Source organism: Mytilus californianus, unplaced genomic scaffold (assembly GCF_021869535.1).
Source record: "Mytilus californianus isolate M0D057914Y unplaced genomic scaffold, xbMytCali1.0.p SCAF_12, whole genome shotgun sequence".
NCBI lineage: Eukaryota > Metazoa > Mollusca > Bivalvia > Mytilida > Mytilidae > Mytilus > Mytilus californianus.
Window position 1 is genome coordinate 7,746,780 of NW_026262604.1, and position 21,863 is coordinate 7,768,642.

At 38.6% G+C, this 21,863-nt stretch overlaps 1 long non-coding RNA gene across 1 annotated transcript; it reads right to left on the bottom strand.

The window, feature by feature from the left end:
• Nucleotides 1-11,616: 11,616 nt before the first annotated feature.
• LOC127721311 (uncharacterized) lies at nucleotides 11,617-21,089 on the bottom strand. The gene is made up of 3 exons (XR_007991137.1): nucleotides 19,922-21,089; nucleotides 17,612-17,966; nucleotides 11,617-11,766 (listed from the first exon to the last, which is right to left on the bottom strand). It is a non-coding gene; the product is annotated as an uncharacterized LOC127721311 (long non-coding RNA).
• Nucleotides 21,090-21,863: the final 774 nt, after the last annotated feature.

Below are 21,863 nucleotides of genomic sequence, written 5' to 3' on the forward strand. Positions count from 1 at the left end.
TCTGCGCCAGAACTGTTCAAGGGAGCTCCGGAATGAGGCTCGAAGGTCTAAGCAAAATTAAGTTACATGTTCGTGGGTTCTTCAATTTATCGATTTTATTTTTCTGAGAAAAAAATCGAGTGAAAATTTTGAAGCCATCAGAAACGAAGAGTCTTGAAACTAATCATACATGTATTTTGTTTTATAATGATTTTCACTTACTTGTTCGTCTTTCATAACTGACAACATTCATCAAATTTTTAATGCAATAATTGTTTTCGAAAATAAGCTGGTTCATCTAAATTCACAGATCGTCTAGATTGAAGGAAATTGCAAAGTAAACATTCTAATTGTTCATACATGTAATCAGAAGTGATAACACTAATTAACCCGAGATCGAACGATCATCAGATTAAGGATCACCAAAGGTGTTAATTGTAAACTCGTAACTTAAAGAAAATGATAACATAAAAAATGCTACAAATGTTATTTTTAATCGTAGAATTAATTCTTATGAAATAAAAAAGCACACCCCATATTGAAATTATATTTCATTCGTATGAGAATTATGACGACAGAAAAATTAACACTTCATCATCGCATATCAGCACTGGAAGTCTGACTAGCATCGAACAAAACTATTTTTTCATGAAAATTAAAAGGTTTTTTTTTTAAAGATAAAATATTATGGGAAGTTGTATTTATAGTTCATAATGCGTATGCTGATATTCGATGTAGACTCTAGATTATGTTGCCAAATCTATGGCCATGTAGTCAAACATACATTAGTATCTTTCCATGTCCTGATTTGGATAACACTTTATAGTTCGTTGAACACTTGAATACGTGGATAAACAAATTAACACTTAGGTAAAGACTTTTCGAGGAGGACGAATCAGAGTCATTGAAGACTGCCTCATTCAGTACAGCTCAGAAGGCAAACTTGATTGTGTAGATGTCATTGTTGTTCATTTGGGCACTAACAACGTATCAGATGGAGACTCTGTTCAGGCTATCATTGACAACTATAGAAATCAAATTTGTACAGTTAGACAGAGCTTACCAACAACTAAGCTGGTAATTTCCTCAATCCTACCGAGGCTAACACATTATCAAGCTAACCGTACAATTTCTGATGTCAACAACCGTCTTTTATCACTAGAGGAACATCATATGGAAATTCTAGACAATACCTTAGACTTTTTGTATGTAGACCAGCCTAATCTTACATAATTTGCAGACCATGTTGCTGGTGCCAAAGTCTTAAGCCATAACATTATCTCGTGCGTGAACATGTTGCTTAATTTGTCATATTGTACATCAGAAACTCAATCAAATTTTCAATCCATGAGGTCAACAGGGAGGAGATTTATACCATTCAACACAACAACTCAACAACTCAACAACAAAATGTGTTCAGTCAAACGTACTGGAGGTAAAGGATTTTCACAATAACTTTTATGCTACCAGAAAATGTAACTTCATTTTGGGAAATCTTATCAGTATTGTTATTTTATATGTATGTACTTCAACATATATTCTATTATCTAACTCCAAATCATCTCCTTTTACAAACCCTTTTATATTTCCACGCAAGTCTCTTAATATATACGTCACTTAAACATAAATCATATAATGCCAAAGTTTTCTGAAATTGAGTATTTGCTATCATTATCTAACACAGATGTGTTGTGTTTAAGTGAAACATTTTTGTCAAATTCTGTCCAAAATAAAGAAATAGATATTAAGGGTTACAATACAAACAGAAATGACAGAATTGGAAAATCTGGGGTTGGTTTTTTTATTTATATTTCTAACATGTTAATCACAATTAGACGATATGATTTGGAAAAGGATGATATAGAGTCAATTTGGATCGAACTTATTTATGTTCATCAAAAACCCATTTTACTTGGTTACACATAGAGACCACCAAATAGTAATGTAGAGTGGATTACAAAATTTGAATCAATGTTGACATATGTTGATATTAAAGATAAGGAAATAATTATTTTGGGTGACTTTATTAGTGATTTGGCGTCGAACAAATTCCAGCTAAATGGTCCCATTTGAAAAACATTTTTAACTTGTCTCAAATAGTCTCGGTTCCCACTCGAGTAACAAAAACATCTTCCACTTTGGTAGACCATATTTATAGTAATGAACCAGATAATATTCATTTTATTTCTATCACTGACCACTATCCAGTATGCATTTCTCACAAAAGAGGGTTAAATTCAAAAAAGAAATATGCACGAATGTATTACGTACAGGTCTACTAAACATGACGAAAATGATTATATCAATCACATATCACAGTGTTTATTTGATAGTGTATTAGAAATTGATGACCCCGAAGAAACCTTGTTGTCAAAGGGCAACAGTAGTAAATCATGGAAACACCTACATACTGTCAGCGGAACCGACAATCATACCAATATTAAAATCATAAGTGATTGTAACAAAAAACGAATTGTAGATCCAGAAAGTATTGCTGATGTTTTAATGCTTATTTCATAAATATCCCATATAATCTTCATATAAATCCAAACATCAACCATTATTGTTTTAACAAAATTGATGATTTCATACCGGGTCATGTACCAGATAACGTGTATTTGTCTGTACCACAAGTTATGACTTTGTGTTTTTACAACTAAAAGCACTAGATGAATCAAAGCAACAGGTTTTGATACCGTAAATGCAAAGCTTTTAAAGATTTCTTCTCATGCTATTTCACTACCACTTTGTCACATTTTTAACTTAAGTATTAACAAATGTATTTTTACATCTTCATTTAAACTGGCTAAAGTCATACCAGTTTATAAAAACAAAGGTTCAAAACAAGATGTTTTTAATTACAGACTAAAGGAAATTTTACCACTCATTTGTAAAATCCTTGAGAAACATGTAAAGACACACTTAGTAAATTATCTCAATAAATACAATTTATTGTATAGAATGCAGTCAGGCTTTCGCGCAAACCATTCTTGTCAAACTGCGTTAACAGCTTTATTGGATAAATGGCTTAAAGCCATTGATGAAGGCGATCTTGTTTGGGCAGTGTTTCTAGATCAAGCAAAAGCTTTTGATCTTCTCAATCATGAACTGCTTCTTCAAAATTTAAACAAATACAAATTTGCTTATACTTCGGTACGTTGGTTAACATCATATTTGGCTAACAGATAACAAATGGTATCTTTTTCAAATACATTTTCAGACGTACAAAAACAAAAAACGGGTGTACCTCAAGGATCCGTTTTAGGACCTGTGTTGTTTTTGATTTTTATAGATGATCTTTCTTTATCTAATCCTAATCATAACACTGATTTATTTGCTGGTGATAGCACCATATCAGTCATTGGACAAAACAAAAGTTGCATCAGTCAAAAACTTTATACGGTTTTATAAGATATTTTTCGCTAGTGTAATGACAATAAAATGGCTGTAAATGTATCTAAAACGAAAGCTATATGTATTGGCTCTAAACAGAAGCTTTCTGTTACATCAGATGAAAACATTAATATTGCCATAAATGGACAACAAATTAAAGAAAGTACATGTGAAAAGGTTCTAGGTATTTTTGTTGATGCATTTCTATCTTGGTCTTCTCATAATGATCATATAATAAAAAAGTCAAGTCTTCTTTAGCTTTACTTAAAAGGATAAAAAAATACTTGAATCACAAAGCTAGACAACTGTTTTATAACGCTTACGTTTTACCTCATTTAGATTATTGTTGTTCAATATGGGGAAACTGCAACAACTTTCTTTTAGATAGTTTACTAAACCTGCAAAAGAGGGCAGCAAGAATAATTTTAGACGAACATGATTACATCAAACCTTCTATCGAATTATTTCACGAATGTAACATTGTGCCGACTACACAAAGAATACATTATCATAACTCATTACTAATTTATAAGGCAAAAAATGGTTTAGCTCCAGAATATTTGTCAAGTTTTATTTTATCAGCTTCTGCAAACCAACAATACAATACGAGATTTTCGTCTTCAAATAATTTTATAATTCCAAAACCAAATACAGAGTTGTATAAGTCTAGATTCACGTATAATGGACCAAAAGTTTGGAATGCTCTTCTAGTACAATTAAAAAATCAGGCACAGTATTAGAATTTAAGCATATCTACAAATCTATGTACTTTTAACATTACCATGATACGTTTACTGTAATGCCATATAATAATTGTTTATTGAATTTAAATTGTATTGCATCTTTATTTATCATTATTATTGAATTTGTATTGTTTATTCTTTAATGTAAATATTGTATTAAGAGAGCCTTATTGAAAATTAGTGTTATCAAAATGAGTTACTCTCTCTAAATAAAGATATCAATATTATCATTATTAATGTAAGTTGCTAGATTTGATGGTGTGCTTTTCATCCTGGAACTTCCTGTGAAGAACTTCATGCTGCTTGGGTTCGGCAATTACTAGTATTACAAACGTCATTTTATGTAAAGCGTTTGTAAAAACTCCCTTAAGTGTTTGAAAGCGTTTCAGAAAACATCGCCTAGTGTTTGATAGCGTTTGAAAACAAATCACCTTTAGCGTTTGATGGCTCAGCCCAGCAGATGTTGCATAAGGTTTTGAACTCCTTGAATGCTAGGTCCGAACATAGGTCACGATGAATGTGTTTGAAAATTCTTGTATTGTTGAAAGAGATCTTGACACACAAAGTCGGATCGTCTTGCGCGAGAGTTTTGACAGAAATAGAATCAGTCTGCGTTGTTGAGTTTAACTCGGACGTAGAAATCATTGCACTGATTCTGCTTGCTCAGCACCAAGTCATCAGAAATCACCAAGATCTTATGGTTGGTGTCAATCCCCGAGAGTATGTTCGAAGACGAACGAGTCGACGCTGCTACGCTGCCTTTGTTGGGAAAAAACGTCAATGACATCGATGAGTAATGTGGGACCCTTACCCATATAATAACGGACAGGAGGTCGCGTATGTCGTGTTTTGAGAACCTCTTCACCAGTGCTTTTTGCATGAGTTGATAGATAGGTTGAGATAGATAAGATATTTTCCAAAGACGTACAAACTATCGAAACATAAACACCCCGACCGGAGAAGTAGGTTGTTTAGCAGCGTCTTCTAACGGCAGTCTGAGATGTAAGAAGAATACAGAGACAAACAGTCGCTTCGAATTTACAACTAGCAACGGGCGACGACGGAGGGGGTGGATCGAGGAAATTCCACTTCATGAGTACTACCAGTGGATGTTTCATGAACAAACTGAATAACAACTCCCCGATGGAGATGCATCGTTTTGGGCACAACTTCACGGGACCTGGTTATAAGCTGAATAAACGATTACATACAGTTAGAACCCCAAAACCTTGGTCCATACCCATCAGTGAGTCGCTCAAGCTGCGTATCGTCATGATCTCTGCTGTTTATAGACTTCTTTGGTCCACCGAAAGGTGTGTATTCCTTCTGAAATGTACTTCTCTTCTTTGTGATTCGAACCTTGTCACCCACGTTGAACCGAGCCGTGTATGATTCCCATGAAACTATGGACGGCCAAGGTTACCATATTCTACATCAAAGAGGTCAAGGTGTTTTGCCGAAAATACAACGTTGATGTCTACTCTATCGATCCCGCCAGAATGGAGGAAAGTCGAGTGTTGTCGACCGCTGGAACCGCACAATGAAGGAGAAGATGTTCAAATACTTTAAAGCCAACTCTACGCGCACATGCATGATTGGTACTTTGGATGATCTCGTTCACCAACAAAAACACCACCAAACAAAGATCGATCAAAATGACTCATGTGGCTGTAAGTCATAAGGAATATGAAAAAAAATTAGGTGTACTCTAACTTGTATGCTGACATGCCTCCCATACAGCAGGGTCGATTCCGCGTGTTTACCAATTCCCACGATTTTAACGATGGGGAGATACAGGGTTCCCGAACTTCAGAAGACCTCGTACCGCATCGATAAGGTATTACAAAGGCGAAATCGGAGTGATGTAATATATCGTTGTGAAATGAAGAGGTAATCTGAGTCATTTAATTCTTGGATCAAACAATTAGCCATGGAGTCACAACCTCTCAGGAAGCTTTATATTCTTGACGATTCGCAAAGACTGTAAAGGTTATGAGAATGTGAAGGTTACTAGCAACAATGGGTTTAATGGTCTGATTATGATGCAACGTATGGACCTGAATTTTTATGGCTTCGATATCTACTTTAGTTAATTTTAACACATCTCTCTCCGTCAATCTATCAAATTTCTCTTTCTTGTTCTTCCTATTTCTTTGCATACCAACCATTCCAACCCGGGTCCTCTATCATCTTATTTTCGTGAAGTTCACGAATCAAATGGACCTGCATATTTAAGTTTGTGCTATTGTTTCCCCGTTGGTAGAAACACATTCACACTTGCCCATCTTGTCCATTATTTTTTTCTCATGTTCTTTGATTGCTGCATTATATTCTATCTTCATCCATTTTATATCCGTTTTAATCTGGTCGTACTAGGTTTCATACGTGCTGTCTTTTACGTTTTGAATGACTCACCGTTTCATTACAGCATCGGAACTGGCCCTCGGAGCTTTCAAAATGATAATACGGTTGTCGTTCATGTTCAGGTCTTCGCAGAAACTACCCATGATCATCCCTCCTTATCCATAGAATCCAAATTAGTTTACTATGTTTTATTTATTTATAACAGCAAAGTGAACACCACTTCATCAAACAATTGACATTCCGACAAATTTCAGCAAAGGTGCCAACAGACCATCTTTCCTCTTATCTGTATTTCATCTGTGTTGTATCGGATCTCGCATCGTAGGTACTCAATCATCTCCTTAAGGAGATTTAAATATAACGATAAGAAGATGTGATTTGATTACTAATTAGACAACTCTCCACAAGAGACCAAATGACACAGACATTAACAACTATATGCCACCGTTCGGTCTTACGTCCATAAGAATCAAAGTAAACGTCCAATATGTCTCTTGATCCGTTCGTGGTTCGTTTGGTAAGCCGAATACTTCTAATCGTTCATTCCTCGCTCGAGTTCCAATGTTGACGAGGGTGTGTTGGGGGAAAATATTATCCACCTGTGTATATTTATCCATTTAAATCAGATTATGCCCGCACGTGGACGAGGGTACTTATACCGTCTTCAAGGATGTTGCGCTTAGATTGTCATCATCGGCTTTCTTGCGACATTCGAATGAAGAATCGCTTAATAGGCCGTATCATGTCATGGTCTACAACTGTCTTTTTTTATAAACCTTTCCATGATCTATCATATGATGCTGGTAAAATTAACTGGTCTGTACGTAGTTTTACTATGGCTTTTTATCTCCCCTTTTAAACAACGCAGTAATCTTGGCCAATTTTCTAACATACTCGTACAAAACCTCTGATGAATATAAACTGTTGAAAATAATACAAAGTAGAGTGTCAATTAAGTCTGTAAGTGTATATAAAACTTTAGGTTGTACCTGGTCAGCATCTGGTGAGTTTTCTTAACGTATTCAAGTTTTTCAATAATTTGCTAACTTTTCTTTTGTTTAAAAGTTTCGTTGCTAGAAGGTTATTCGCACTAAATTCTTTCTAAAAGTTTCATCTTTATCATTTTTTCATCGAAATACCCTTGAATAAAATTTAGCCTTCTCTTTATCAGTACTTACAATACGAATTTTAACATCTCTTTTATCATGTAATTCGATGCGCCTGTTTCTCCTCTACAAGACCTATATAGTCGTACCCCGTGACACCCCTTATTATTTATCTCTAGAAGCCATGGAATAGGCCAACCCTCCGGTTTTTTTTTTGAATTTTTTCAAATTTCGATCTCTAGTTTCAGATTTTGAACATAGCACCACTCGAAAGCTTGCGCAAACGATGCGCCTGTTTCTCCTCTACAAGACCTATAAAGCCACACCCCGTGACACCCCTCATTATTTTTCTCTAGAAGCCATGGAATAGGCCAACCCCCCTGTTTAAAACAATTTTTTTTCAAATTTTGAGCTCTAGTTTCAGATTTTTGAACATAGCGTCCTTCAATACCTTGCGCAAAAGATGCGCCTGTTTCTCCTCTACAAGACCTATATAGTCATACCCCGTGACACCCCTCATTATTTTTCTCTAGAAGCCATGGAATAGGCCAACCCCCCAGTTTAAAACAATTTTTTTTCAAATTTTGAGCTCTAGTTTCAGATTTTTGAACATAGCGCCCTTCGATACCTTGCGCAAAAGATGCGCCTGTTTCTCCTCTACAAGACATATATAGTCATACCCCGTGACACCCCTCATTATTTTTCTCTAGAAGCCATGGAATAGGCCAACCCTCAAGTTTAAAACAATTTTTTTTCAAACTTTGAGTTCTAGTTTCAGATTTTTGAACATAGCGCCCTTCGATACCTTGCGCAAAAGATGCGCCTGTTTCTCCTCTACAAGACCTATATAGTCATACCTCGTGACACCCCTCATTATTTTTCTCTAGAAGCCATGGAATAGGCCAACCCCCCTAGCTGTTTAAAACAATTTTTTTTCAAATTTTGAGCTCTAGTTTCAGGTTTTTGAACATAGCGCCATTCGATACCTTGCGCAAAAGATGCGCCTGTTTCTCTTCTTCAAGACCTACATAGTCATACCCCGTGACACCCCTCATTATTTTTCTCTAGAAGCCATGGAATTGGCCAATCCCCCTGTTTAAAACAATTTTTTTTCAAATTATGAGCTCTAGTTTCAGATTTTTGAACATAGCGCCCTTCGATACCTTGCGCAAAAGATGAGTCTGTTTCTCCTCAACAAGACCTATATTGTCATACCCCGTGACACCCCTCATTATTTTTCTCTAGAAGCCATGGAATAGGCCAACCCCCAGTTTAAAACAATTTTTTTTTCAAATTTTGAGCTCTAGTTTCAGATTTTTGAACATAGCGCCATTCGATACCTTGCGCAAAAGATGCGCCTGTTTCTCTTCTTCAAGACCTATATAGTCATACCCCGTGACACCCCTCATTAGTTTTCTCTAGAAGCCATGGAATAGGCCAACCCCCCAGTTTAAAACAATTTTTTTTCAAATTTTGAGCTCTACTTTCAGATTTTTGAACATAGCGCCCTTTGATACCTTGCGCAAAAGATTCGCCTGTTTCTGCTCTACAAGACCTATATAGTCACATCCCGTGACATCCCTCATTATTTTTCTCTAGAAGCCATGGAATTGGCCAACCCCCCTGTTTAAAACAATTTTTTTCAAATTATGAGCTCTAGTTTCAGGTTTTTGAACATTGCGCCCTTCGATACCTTGCGCAAAAGATGCGCCTGTTCCTCTTCTACAGGACGTATATAGTCATACCCCGTGACACCCCTCATTATTTTTCTCTAGAAGCCATGGAATAGGCCGACCCCCCAGTTTAAAACAATTTTTTTTTAAATTTTGAGCTCTAGTTTCAGGTTTTTGAACAAAGTCCCTTCGATACCTTGCGCAAAAGATGCGCCTGTTTCTCCTCTACAAGACCTATATAGTCATACCCCGTGACACCCCTCATTATTTTTCTCTAGAAGCTATGGAATTGGCCAACCCCCCTGTTTAAAACAATTTTTTTTCAAATTATGAGCTCTAGTTTCAGATTTTTGAACATAGCGCCCTTCGATACCTTGCGCAAAAGATGCGCCTGTTTCTCCTCTACAAGACCTATATAGTCATACCCCGTGACACCCCTCATTATTTTTCTCTAGAAGCCATGGAATAGGCCAACCCCCCTGTTTTTAACAATTTTTTTTTCAAGTTTTGAGCTCTAGTTTCAGATTTTTGAACATAGCGCCCTTCGATACCTTGCGCAAAAGATGCGCCTGTTTCTCCTCTACAAGACCTATATAGTCATACCCCGTGACACCCCTCATTATTTTTCTCTAGAAGCCATGGAATAGGCCAACCCCCCTAGATGTTTTAAACATTTTTTTTTTCAAATTTTGAGCTCTAGTTTCAGATTTTTGAACATAGCGCCCTTCGATACCTTGCGCAAAAGATGCGCCTGTTTCTCCTCTACAAGACCTATATAGTCACATCCCGTGACACCCCTCATTATTTTTCTCTAGAAGCCATGGAATTGGCCAACCCCCCTGTTTAAAACAATTTTTTTTCAAATTATGAGCTCTAGTTTCAGATTTTTGAACATTGCGCCCTTCGATACCTTGCGCAAAAGATGCGCCTGTTCCTCTTCTACAGGACCTATATAGTCATACCCCGTGACACCCCTCATTATTTTTCTCTAGAAGCCATGGAATAGGCCGACCCCCCAGTTTAAAACAATTTTTTTTCAAATTTTGAGCTCTAGTTTCAGGTTTTTGAACAAAGTCCCTTCGATACCTTGCGCAAAAGATTCGCCTGTTTCTGCTCTACAAGACCTATATAGTCACATCCCGTGACATCCCTCATTATTTTTCTCTAGAAGCCATGGAATTGGCCAACCCCCCTGTTTAAAACAATTTTTTTTCAAATTATGAGCTCTAGTTTCAGATTTTTGAACATAGCGCCCTTCGATACCTTGCGCAAAAGATGCGCCTGTTTCTCCTCTACAAGACCTATATAGTCATACCCCGTGACACCCCTCATTATTTTTCTCTAGAAGCCATGGAATAGGCCGACCCCCCCAGTTTAAAACAATTTTTTTTCAAATTTTGAGCTCTAGTTTCAGGTTTTTGAACAAAGTCCCTTCGATACCTTGCGCAAAAGATGCGCCTGTTTCTCCTCTACAAGACCTATATAGTCATACCCCGTGACACCCCTCATTATTTTTCTCTAGAAGCTATGGAATTGGCCAACCCCCCTGTTTAAAACAATTTTTTTTCAAATTATGAGCTCTAGTTTCAGATTTTTGAACATAGCGCCCTTCGATACCTTGCGCAAAAGATGCGCCTGTTTCTCCTCTACAAGACCTATATAGTCACACCCCGTGACACCCCTCATTATTTTTCTCTAGAAGCCATGGAATAGGCCAACCCCCCTGTTTTTAACAATTTTTTTTTCAAGTTTTGAGCTCTAGTTTCAGATTTTTGAACATAGCGCCCTTCGATACCTTGCGCAAAAGATGCGCCTGTTTCTCCTCTACAAGACCTATATAGTCACACCCCGTGACACCCCTCATTATTTTTCTCTAGAAGCCATGGAATAGGCCAACCCTCAAGTTTAAAACAATTTTTTTTCAAACTTTGAGTTCTAGTTTCAGATTTTTGAACATAGCGCCCTTCGATACCTTGCGCAAAAGATGCGCCTGTTTCTCCTCTACAAGACCTATATAGTCATACCTCGTGACACCCCTCATTATTTTTCTCTAGAAGCCATGGAATAGGCCAACCCCCCTAGCTGTTTAAAACAATTTATTTTCAAATTTTGAGCTCTAGTTTCAGGTTTTTGAACATAGCGCCCTTCGATACCTTGCGCAAAAGATGCGCCTGTTTCTCTTCTTCAAGACCTACATAGTCATACCCCGTGACACCCCTCATTATTTTTCTCTAGAAGCCATGGAATTGGCCAATCCCCCTGTTTAAAACAATTTTTTTTTCAAATTATGAGCTCTAGTTTCAGATTTTTGAACATAGCGCCCTTCGATACCTTGCGCAAAAGATGAGTCTGTTTCTCCTCAACAAGACCTATATAGTCATACCCCGTGACACCCCTCATTATTTTTCTCTAGAAGCCATGGAATAGGCCAACCCCCAGTTTAAAACAATTTTTTTTTCAAATTTTGAGCTCTAGTTTCAGATTTTTGAACATAGCGCCATTCGATACCTTGCGCAAAAGATGCGCCTGTTTCTCTTCTTCAAGACCTATATAGTCATACCCCGTGACACCCCTCATTAGTTTTCTCTAGAAGCCATGGAATAGGCCAACCCCCCAGTTTAAAACAATTTTTTTTCAAATTTTGAGCTCTACTTTCAGATTTTTGAACATAGCGCCCTTCGATACCTTGCGCAAAAGATTCGCCTGTTTCTGCTCTACAAGACCTATATAGTCACATCCCGTGACATCCCTCATTATTTTTCTCTAGAAGCCATGGAATTGGCCAACCCCCCTGTTTAAAACAATTTTTTTCAAATTATGAGCTCTAGTTTCAGGTTTTTGAACATTGCGCCCTTCGATACCTTGCGCAAAAGATGCGCCTGTTCCTCTTCTACAGGACGTATATAGTCATACCCCGTGACACCCCTCATTATTTTTCTCTAGAAGCCATGGAATAGGCCGACCCCCCAGTTTAAAACAATTTTTTTTCAAATTTTGAGCTCTAGTTTCAGGTTTTTGAACAAAGTCCCTTCGATACCTTGCGCAAAAGATGCGCCTGTTTCTCTTCTACAAGACCTATATAGTCATACCCCGTGACACCCCTCATTATTTTTCTCTAGAAGCTATGGAATTGGCCAACCCCCCTGTTTAAAACAATTTTTTTTCAAATTATGAGCTCTAGTTTCAGATTTTTGAACATAGCGCCCTTCGATACCTTGCGCAAAAGATGCGCCTGTTTCTCCTCTACAAGACCTATATAGTCATACCCCGTGACACCCCTCATTATTTTTCTCTAGAAGCCATGGAATAGGCCAACCCCCCAGTTTTTAACAATTTTTTTTTCAAGTTTTGAGCTCTAGTTTCAGATTTTTGAACATAGCGCCCTTCGATACCTTGCGCAAAAGATGCGCCTGTTTCTCCTCTACAAGACCTATATAGTCATACCCCGTGACACCCCTCATTATTTTTCTCTAGAAGCCATGGAATAGGCCAACCCCCCTAGATGTTTTAAACATTTTTTTTTTCAAATTTTGAGCTCTAGTTTCAGATTTTTGAACATAGCGCCCTTCGATACCTTGCGCAAAAGATGCGCCTGTTTCTCCTCTACAAGACCTATATAGTCACATCCCGTGACACCCCTCATTATTTTTCTCTAGAAGCCATGGAATTGGCCAACCCCCCTGTTTAAAACAATTTTTTTTCAAATTATGAGCTCTAGTTTCAGATTTTTGAACATTGCGCCCTTCGATACCTTGCGCATAAGATGCGCCTGTTCCTCTTCTACAGGACCTATATAGTCATACCCCGTGACACCCCTCATTATTTTTCTCTAGAAGCCATGGAATAGGCCGACCCCCCAGTTTAAAACAATTTTTTTTCAAATTTTGAGCTCTAGTTTCAGGTTTTTGAACAAAGTCCCTTCGATACCTTGCGCAAAAGATTCGCCTGTTTCTGCTCTACAAGACCTATATAGTCACATCCCGTGACATCCCTCATTATTTTTCTCTAGAAGCCATGGAATTGGCCAACCCCCCTGTTTAGAACAATTTTTTTCAAATTATAAGCTCTAGTTTCAGATTTTTGAACATTGCGCCCTTCGATACCTTGCGCAAAAGATGCGCCTGTTCCTCTTCTACAGGACGTATATAGTCATACCCCGTGACACCCCTCATTATTTTTCTCTAGAAGCCATGGAATAGGCCGACCCCCCCAGTTTAAAACAATTTTTTTTCAAATTTTGAGCTCTAGTTTCAGGTTTTTGAACAAAGTCCCTTCGATACCTTGCGCAAAAGATGCGCCTGTTTCTCTTCTACAAGACCTATATAGTCATACCCCGTGACACCCCTCATTATTTTTCTCTAGAAGCTATGGAATTGGCCAACCCCCCTGTTTAAAACAATTTTTTTTCAAATTATGAGCTCTAGTTTCAGATTTTTGAACATAGCGCCCTTCGATACCTTGCGCAAAAGATGCGCCTGTTTCTCCTCTACAAGACCTATATAGTCACACCCCGTGACACCCCTCATTATTTTTCTCTAGAAGCCATGGAATAGGCCAACCCCCCTGTTTTTAACAATTTTTTTTTCAAGTTTTGAGCTCTAGTTTCAGATTTTTGAACATAGCGCCCTTCGATACCTTGCGCAAAAGATGCGCCTGTTTCTCCTCTACAAGACCTATATAGTCATACCCCGTGACACCCCTCATTATTTTTCTCTAGAAGCCATGGAATAGGCCAACCCCCCTAGATGTTTCAAACATTTTTTTTTCAAATTTTGAGCTCTAGTTTCAGATTTTTGAACATAGCGCCCTTCGATACCTTGCGCAAAAGATGCGCCTGTTTCTCCTCTACAAGACCTATATAGTCACATCCCGTGACACCCCTCATTATTTTTCTCTAGAAGCCATGGAATTGGCCAACCCCCCTGTTTAAAACAATTTTTTTTCAAATTATGAGCTCTAGTTTCAGATTTTTGAACATTGCGCCCTTCGATACCTTGCGCAAAAGATGCGCCTGTTCCTCTTCTACAGGACCTATATAGTCATACCCCGTGACACCCCTCATTATTTTTCTCTAGAAGCCATGGAATAGGCCGACCCCCCAGTTTAAAACAATTTTTTTTCAAATTTTGAGCTCTAGTTTCAGGTTTTTGAACAAAGTCCCTTCGATACCTTGCGCAAAAGATGCGCCTGTTTCTCCTCTACAAGACCTATATAGTCATACCCCGTGACACCCCTCATTATTTTTCTCTAGAAGCCATGGAATTGGCCAACCCCCCTGTTTAAAACAATTTTTTTTCAAATTATGGGCTCTAGTTTCAGATTTTTGAACATAGCGCCCTTCGATACCTTGCGCAAAAGATGAGTCTGTTTCTCCTCAACAAGACCTATATAGTCATACCCCGTGACACCCCTCATTATTTTCTCTAGAAGCCATGGAATAGGCCAACCCCCCAGTTTAAAACAATTTTTTTTTTCAAATTTTGAGTTCTAGTTTCAGATTTTTTAACATAGCGCCCTTCGATACCTTGCGCAAAAGATGCGCCTGTTTCTCCTCTACAAGACCTATAGTCATACCCCGTGACACCACTCATTATTTTTCTCTAGAAGCCATGGAATAGGCCAACCCCCCTGTGTTTAACAATTTTTTTTCAAATTTTGAGCTCTAGTTTCAGATTTTTGAACATAGCCCCTTCGATACCTTGCGCAAAAGATGCGCCTGGTTTTCCTCTATAAGGCCTATATAGTCATACCCCGTGACACCCCTCATTATTTTTCTCTAGAAGCCATGGAATAGGCCAACCCCCCAGTTGAAAACAATTTTTTTTCAAATTTTGAGCTCTAGTTTCAGATTTTTAAACATAGCGCCCTTAGATACCTTGTGCAAAAGATGCGCCTGTTTCTCCTCTACAAGACCTATATAGTCATACCCCGTGACACCCCTCATTATTTTTCTCTAGAAGCCATGGAATAGGCCAACCCCCCAGTTTAAAACATTTTTTTTTTCAAATTTTGAGCTCTAGTTTCAGATTTTTGAACATAGCGCCCTTCGATACCTTGCGCAAAAGATGCGCCTGTTTCTCCTCTTCACGACCTATATAGTCATACCCCGTGACACCCCTCATTATTTTTCTCTAGAAGCCATGGAATTGGCCAACCCCCCTGTTTAAAACAATTTTTTTTCAAATTATGGGCTCTAGTTTCAGATTTTTGAACATAGCGCCCTTCGATACCTTGCGCAAAAGATGAGTCTGTTTCTCCTCAACAAGACCTATATAGTCATACCCCGTGACACCCCTCATTATTTTCTCTAGAAGCCATGGAATAGGCCAACCCCCCAGTTTAAAACAATTTTTTTTTTCAAATTTTGAGTTCTAGTTTCAGATTTTTTAACATAGCGCCCTTCGATACCTTGCGCAAAAGATGCGCCTGTTTCTCCTCTACAAGACCTATAGTCATACCCCGTGACACCACTCATTATTTTTCTCTAGAAGCCATGGAATAGGCCAACCCCCCTGTGTTTAACAATTTTTTTTCAAATTTTGAGCTCTAGTTTCAGATTTTTGAACATAGCCCCTTCGATACCTTGCGCAAAAGATGCGCCTGGTTTTCCTCTATAAGGCCTATATAGTCATACCCCGTGACACCCCTCATTATTTTTCTCTAGAAGCCATGGAATAGGCCAACCCCCCAGTTGAAAACAATTTTTTTTCAAATTTTGAGCTCTAGTTTCAGATTTTTAAACATAGCGCCCTTAGATACCTTGTGCAAAAGATGCGCCTGTTTCTCCTCTACAAGACCTATATAGTCATACCCCGTGACACCCCTCATTATTTTTCTCTAGAAGCCATGGAATAGGCCAACCCCCCTGTTTTTAACAATTTTTTTTCAAATTTTGAGCTCTAGTTTAAGATTTTTGAACATAGCGCCCTTAGATACCTTGTGCAAAAGATGCGCCTGTTTCTCTTCTGCAAGACCTATATAGTCATACCCCGTGACACCCCTCATTATTTTTCTCTAGAAGCCATGGAATAGGCCAACCCCCCAGTTCAAAACATTTTTTTTTTCAAATTTTGAGCTCTAGTTTCAGATTTTTGAACATAGCGCCATTCGATACCTTGCGCAAAAGATGCGCCTGTTTCTCCTCTTCAAGACCTATATAGTCATACCCCGTGACACCCCTCATTAGTTTTCTCTAGAAGCCATGGAATAGGCCAACCCCCCAGTTTAAAACAATTTTTTTTCAAATTTTGAGCTCTACTTTCAGATTTTTGAACATAGCGCCCTTCGATACCTTGCGCAAAAGATGCGCCTGTTTCTGCTCTACAAGACCTATATAGTCACATCCCGTGACATCCCTCATTATTTTTCTCTAGAAGCCATGGAATTGGCCAACCCCCCTGTTTAAAACAATTTTTTTTCAAATTATGAGCTCTAGTTTCAGATTTTTGAACATTGCGCCCTTCGATACCTTGCGCAAAAGATGCGCCTGTTCCTCTTCTACAGGACGTATATAGTCATACCCCGTGACACCCCTCATTATTTTTCTCTAGAAGCCATGGAATAGGCCGACCCCCCAGTTTAAAACAATTTTTTTTCAAATTTTGAGCTCTAGTTTCAGGTTTTTGAACAAAGTCCCTTCGATACCTTGCGCAAAAGATGCGCCTGTTTCTCCTCTACAAGACCTATATAGTCATACCCCGTGACACCCCTCATTATTTTTCTCTAGAAGCCATGGAATTGGCCAACCCCCCTGTTTAAAACAATTTTTTTTCAAATTATGAGCTCTAGTTTCAGATTTTTGAACATAGCGCCCTTCGATACCTTGCGCAAAAGATGAGTCTGTTTCTCCTCAACAAGACCTATATAGTCATACCCCGTGACACCCCTCATTATTTTTCTCTAGAAGCCATGGAATAGGCCAACCCCCAAGTTTAAAACAATTTTTTTTTCAAATTTTGAGTTCTAGTTTCAGATTTTTTAACATAGCGCCCTTCGATACCTTGCGCAAAAGATGCGCCTGTTTCTCCTCTACAAGACCTATATAGTCATACCCCGTGACACCCCTCATTATTTTTCTCTAGAAGCCATGGAATAGGCCAACCCCCCTGTTTTTAACAATTTTTTTTCAAATTTTGAGCTCTAGTTTCAGATTTTTGAACATAGCGCCCTTCGATACCTTGCGTAAAAGATGCGCCTGGTTTTCCTCTACAAGGCCTATATAGTCATACCCCGTGACACCCCTCATTATTTTTCTCTAGAAGCCATGGAATAGGCCAACCCCCCAGTTGAAAACAATTTTTTTTCAAATTTTGAGCTCTAGTTTCAGATTTTTAAACATAGCGCCCTTAGATACCTTGTGCAAAAGATGCGCCTGTTTCTCCTCTACAAGACCTATATAGTCATACCCCGTGACACCCCTCATTATTTTTCTCTAGAAGCCATGGAATAGGCCAACCCCCCAGTTTAAAACATTTTTTTTTTCAAATTTTGAGCTCTAGTTTCAGATTTTTGAACATAGCGCCCTTCGATACCTTGCGCAAAAGATGCGCCTGTTTCTCCTCTTCACGACCTATATAGTCATACCCCGTGACACCCCTCATTATTTTTCTCTAGAAGCCATGGAATAGGCCAACCCCCCTGTTTTTAACTATTTTTTTTCAAATTTTGAGCTCTAGTTTCAAATTTTTGAACATAGCGCCCTTCAATACCTTGCGCAAAAGATGCGCCTGATTCTCCTCTACAAAACCTATATAGTCATACCCCGTGACACCCCTCATTATTTTTCTCTAGAAGCCATGGAATAGGCCAACCCCCCAGTTTAAAACTTTTTTTTTTCAAATTTTTAGCTCTAGTTTCAGATTTTTGAACATAGCGCCCTTCGATACCTTGCGCAAAAGATGCGCCTGTTTCTCCTCTACAAGACCTATATAGTCACACCCCGTGACACCCCTCATTATTTTTCTCTAGAAGCCATCGAATAGGCCAACCCCCCTGTTTAAAACATTTTTTTTTCAAATTTTGAGCTCTAGTTACAGATTTTTGAACATAGCGCCCTTCGATACCTTGTGCAAAAGATTCGCCTGTTTCTGCTCTACAAGACCTATATAGTCATACCCCGTGACACCCCTCATTATTTTTCTCTAGAAGCCATGGAATAGGCCAACCCCCCTAGCTGTTTAAAACAATTTTTTTTCAAATTTTGAGCTCTAGTTTCAGATTTTTGAACAAAGCGCCCTTCGATACCTTGCGCAAAAGATGCGCCTGTTTCTCCTCTACAAGACCTATATAGTCATACCCCGTGACAACCCTCATTATTTTTCTCTAGAAGACATGGAATTGGCCAACCCCCCTGTTTAAACATTTTTTTTTCAAATTATGAGCTCTAGTTTCAGATTTTTGAACATAGTGCCCTTCGATACCTTGCGCAAAAGATGCGCCTGTTTCTCCTCTACAAGACCTATATAGTCATACCCCGTGACACCCCTCATTATTTTTCTCTAGAAGCCATGGAATAGGCCAACCCCCCAGTTTAAAACAATTTGTTTTCAAATTTTGAGTTCTAGTTTCAGATTTTTGAACATAGCGCCCTTCGATACCTTGCGCAAAAGATGCGCCTGTTTCTCCTCTACAAGACCTATATAGTCATACCCCGTGACAACCCTCATTATTTTTCTCTAGAAGACATGGAATTGGCCAACCCCCCTGTTTAAACATTTTTTTTTCAAATTATGAGCTCTAGTTTCAGATTTTTGAACATAGTGCCCTTCGATACCTTGCGCAAAAGATGCGCCTGTTTCTCCTCTACAAGACCTATATAGTCATACCCCGTGACACCCCTCATTATTTTTCTCTAGAAGCCATGGAATAGGCCAACCCCCCAGTTTAAAACAATTTGTTTTCAAATTTTGAGTTCTAGTTTCAGATTTTTTAACATAGCGCCCTTCGATACCTTGCGCAATAGATGCGCCTGTTTCTCCTCTACAAGACCTATATAGTCATACCCCGTGACACCCCTCATTATTTTTCTCTAGAAGCCATGGAATAGGCCAACCCCCCAGTTTAAAACAATTTTTTTTTTCAAATTTTTAGCTCTAGTTTCAAATTTTTGAACATAGCGCCCTTCGATACCTTGCGCAAAAGATGCGCCTGTTTCTCCTCTACAAGACCTATATAGTCATACCCCGTGACACCCCTCATTATTTTTCTCTAGAAGCCATCGAATAGGCCAACCCCCCTGTTTAAAACAATTTTTTTTTCAAATTTTGAGCACTAGTTCCAGATTTTTGAACATAGCACCCTTCGATACCTTGTGCAAAAGATTCGCCTGTTTCTCCTCTACAAGACCTATATAGTCATACCCCGTGACACCCCTCATTATTTTTCTCTAGAAGCCATGGAATAGGTCAACCCCCCTAGCTGTTTAAAACAATTTTTTTTCAAATTTTGAGCTCTAGTTTCAGATTTTTGAACAAAGCGCCCTTCGATACCTTGCGCAAAAGATGCGCCTGTTTCTCCTCTACAAGACCTATATAGTCATACCCCGTGACACCCCTCATTATTTTTCTCTAGAAGCCATGGAATTGGCCAACCCCCCTGTTTAAACATTTTTTTTTCAAATTATGAGCTCTAGTTTCAGAATTTTGAACATAGTGCCCTTCGATACCTTGCGCAAAAGATGCGCCTGTTTCTCCTCTACAAGACCTATATAGTCATACCCCGTGACACCCCTCATTATTTTTCTCTAGAAGCCATGGAATAGGCCAACCCCCCAGTTTAAAACAATTTTTTTTCAAATTTTGAGTTCTAGTTTCAGATTTTTTAACATAGCGCCCTTCGATACCTTGCGCAAAAGATGCGCCTGTTTCTCCTCTACAAGACCTATATAGTCATAACCCGTGACACCCCTCATTATTTTTCTCTAGAAGCCATGGAATAGGCCAACCCCCCTGTTTTTAACAAATTTTTTTTCAAGTTTTGAGCTCTAGTTTCAGATTTATGAACATAGCGCCCTTCGATACCTTGCGCAAAAGATGCGCCTGTTTCTCCTCTACAAGACCTATATAGTCATACCCCGTGACACCCCTCATTATTTTTCTCTAGAAGCCATGGAATAGGCCAACCCCCCTAGATGTTTTAAACATTTTTTTTTCAAATTTTGAGCTCTAGTTTCAGATTTTTGAACATAGCGCCCTTCGATACCTTGCGCAAAAGATGTGCCTCTTTCTCCTCTACAAGACCTATATAGTCATACCCCGTGACACCCCTCATTATTTTTCTCTAGAAGCCATGGAATTGGCCAACCCCCCTGTTTAAAACAATTTTTTTTCAAATTATGAGCTCTAGTTTCAGATTTTTGAACATAGTGCCCTTCGATACCTTGCGCAAAAGATGCGCCTGTTTCTCCTCTACAAGACCTATATAGTCATACCCCGTGACACCCCTCATTATTTTTCTCTAGAAGCCATGGAATAGGCCAACCCCCCAGTTTAAAACAATTTTTTTCAAATTTTAAGTTCTAGTTTCAGATTTTTTAACATAGCGCCCTTCGATACCTTGCGCAAAAGATGCGCCTGTTTCTCCTCTACAAGACCTATATAGTCATACCCCGTGACACCCCTCATTATTTTTCTCTAGAAGCCATGGAATAGGCCAACCCCCCAGTTTAAAACAATTTTTTTTCAAATTTTGAGCTCTAGTTTCAGATTTTTGAACATAGCGCCCTTCGATACCTTGCGCAAAAGATGCGCCTGTTTCTCCTCTACAAGACCTATATAGTCATACCCCGTGACACCCCTCATTATTTTTCTCTAGAAGCCATGGAATAGGCCAACCCCCCAGTTGAAAACAATTTTTTTTCTTCAAATTTTTAGCTCTAGTTTCAAATTTTTGAACATAGCGCCCTTCGATACCTTGCGCAAAAGATGCGCCTGTTTCTCCTCTACAAGACCTATATAGTCATACCCCGTGACACCCCTCATTATTTTTCTCTAGAAGCCATCGAATAGGCCAACCCCCCTGTTTAAAACAATTTTTTTTCAAATTTTGAGCTCTAGTTCCAGATTTTTGAACATAGCGCCCTTCGATACCTTGCGCAAAAGATGCGCCTGTTTCTCCTCTACAAGACCTATATAGTCATACCCCGTGACACCCCTCATTATTTTTCTCTAGAAGCCATGGAATAGGCCAACCCCCCAGTTTTTAACAATTTTTTTTCTTCAAATTTTTAGCTCTAGTTTCAAATTTTTGAACATAGCGCCCTTCGATACCTTGCGCAAAAGATGCGCCTCTTTCTCCTCTACAAGACCTATATAGTCATACCCCGTGACACCCCTCATTATTTTTCTCTAGAAGCTATGGAATAGGCCAACCCCCATTTCTGCAAATGTGTATCTTAGTTCAATTGAACAATGACATCAAAGGTGCCGTATTTTACAGGGAAGGACTACTTTTACATACGTTCTAAATGGAAGTGGGTGCATTGGTGGTCTTACACCTACAAATAATCCGTTGACAGATGCAGATTTACTGTGGTACTGAAAATTAGCCTAAAAAGAGATGTGACTTATTTTATCAATGGATGGGATAAATATCATTTCATGATAGAG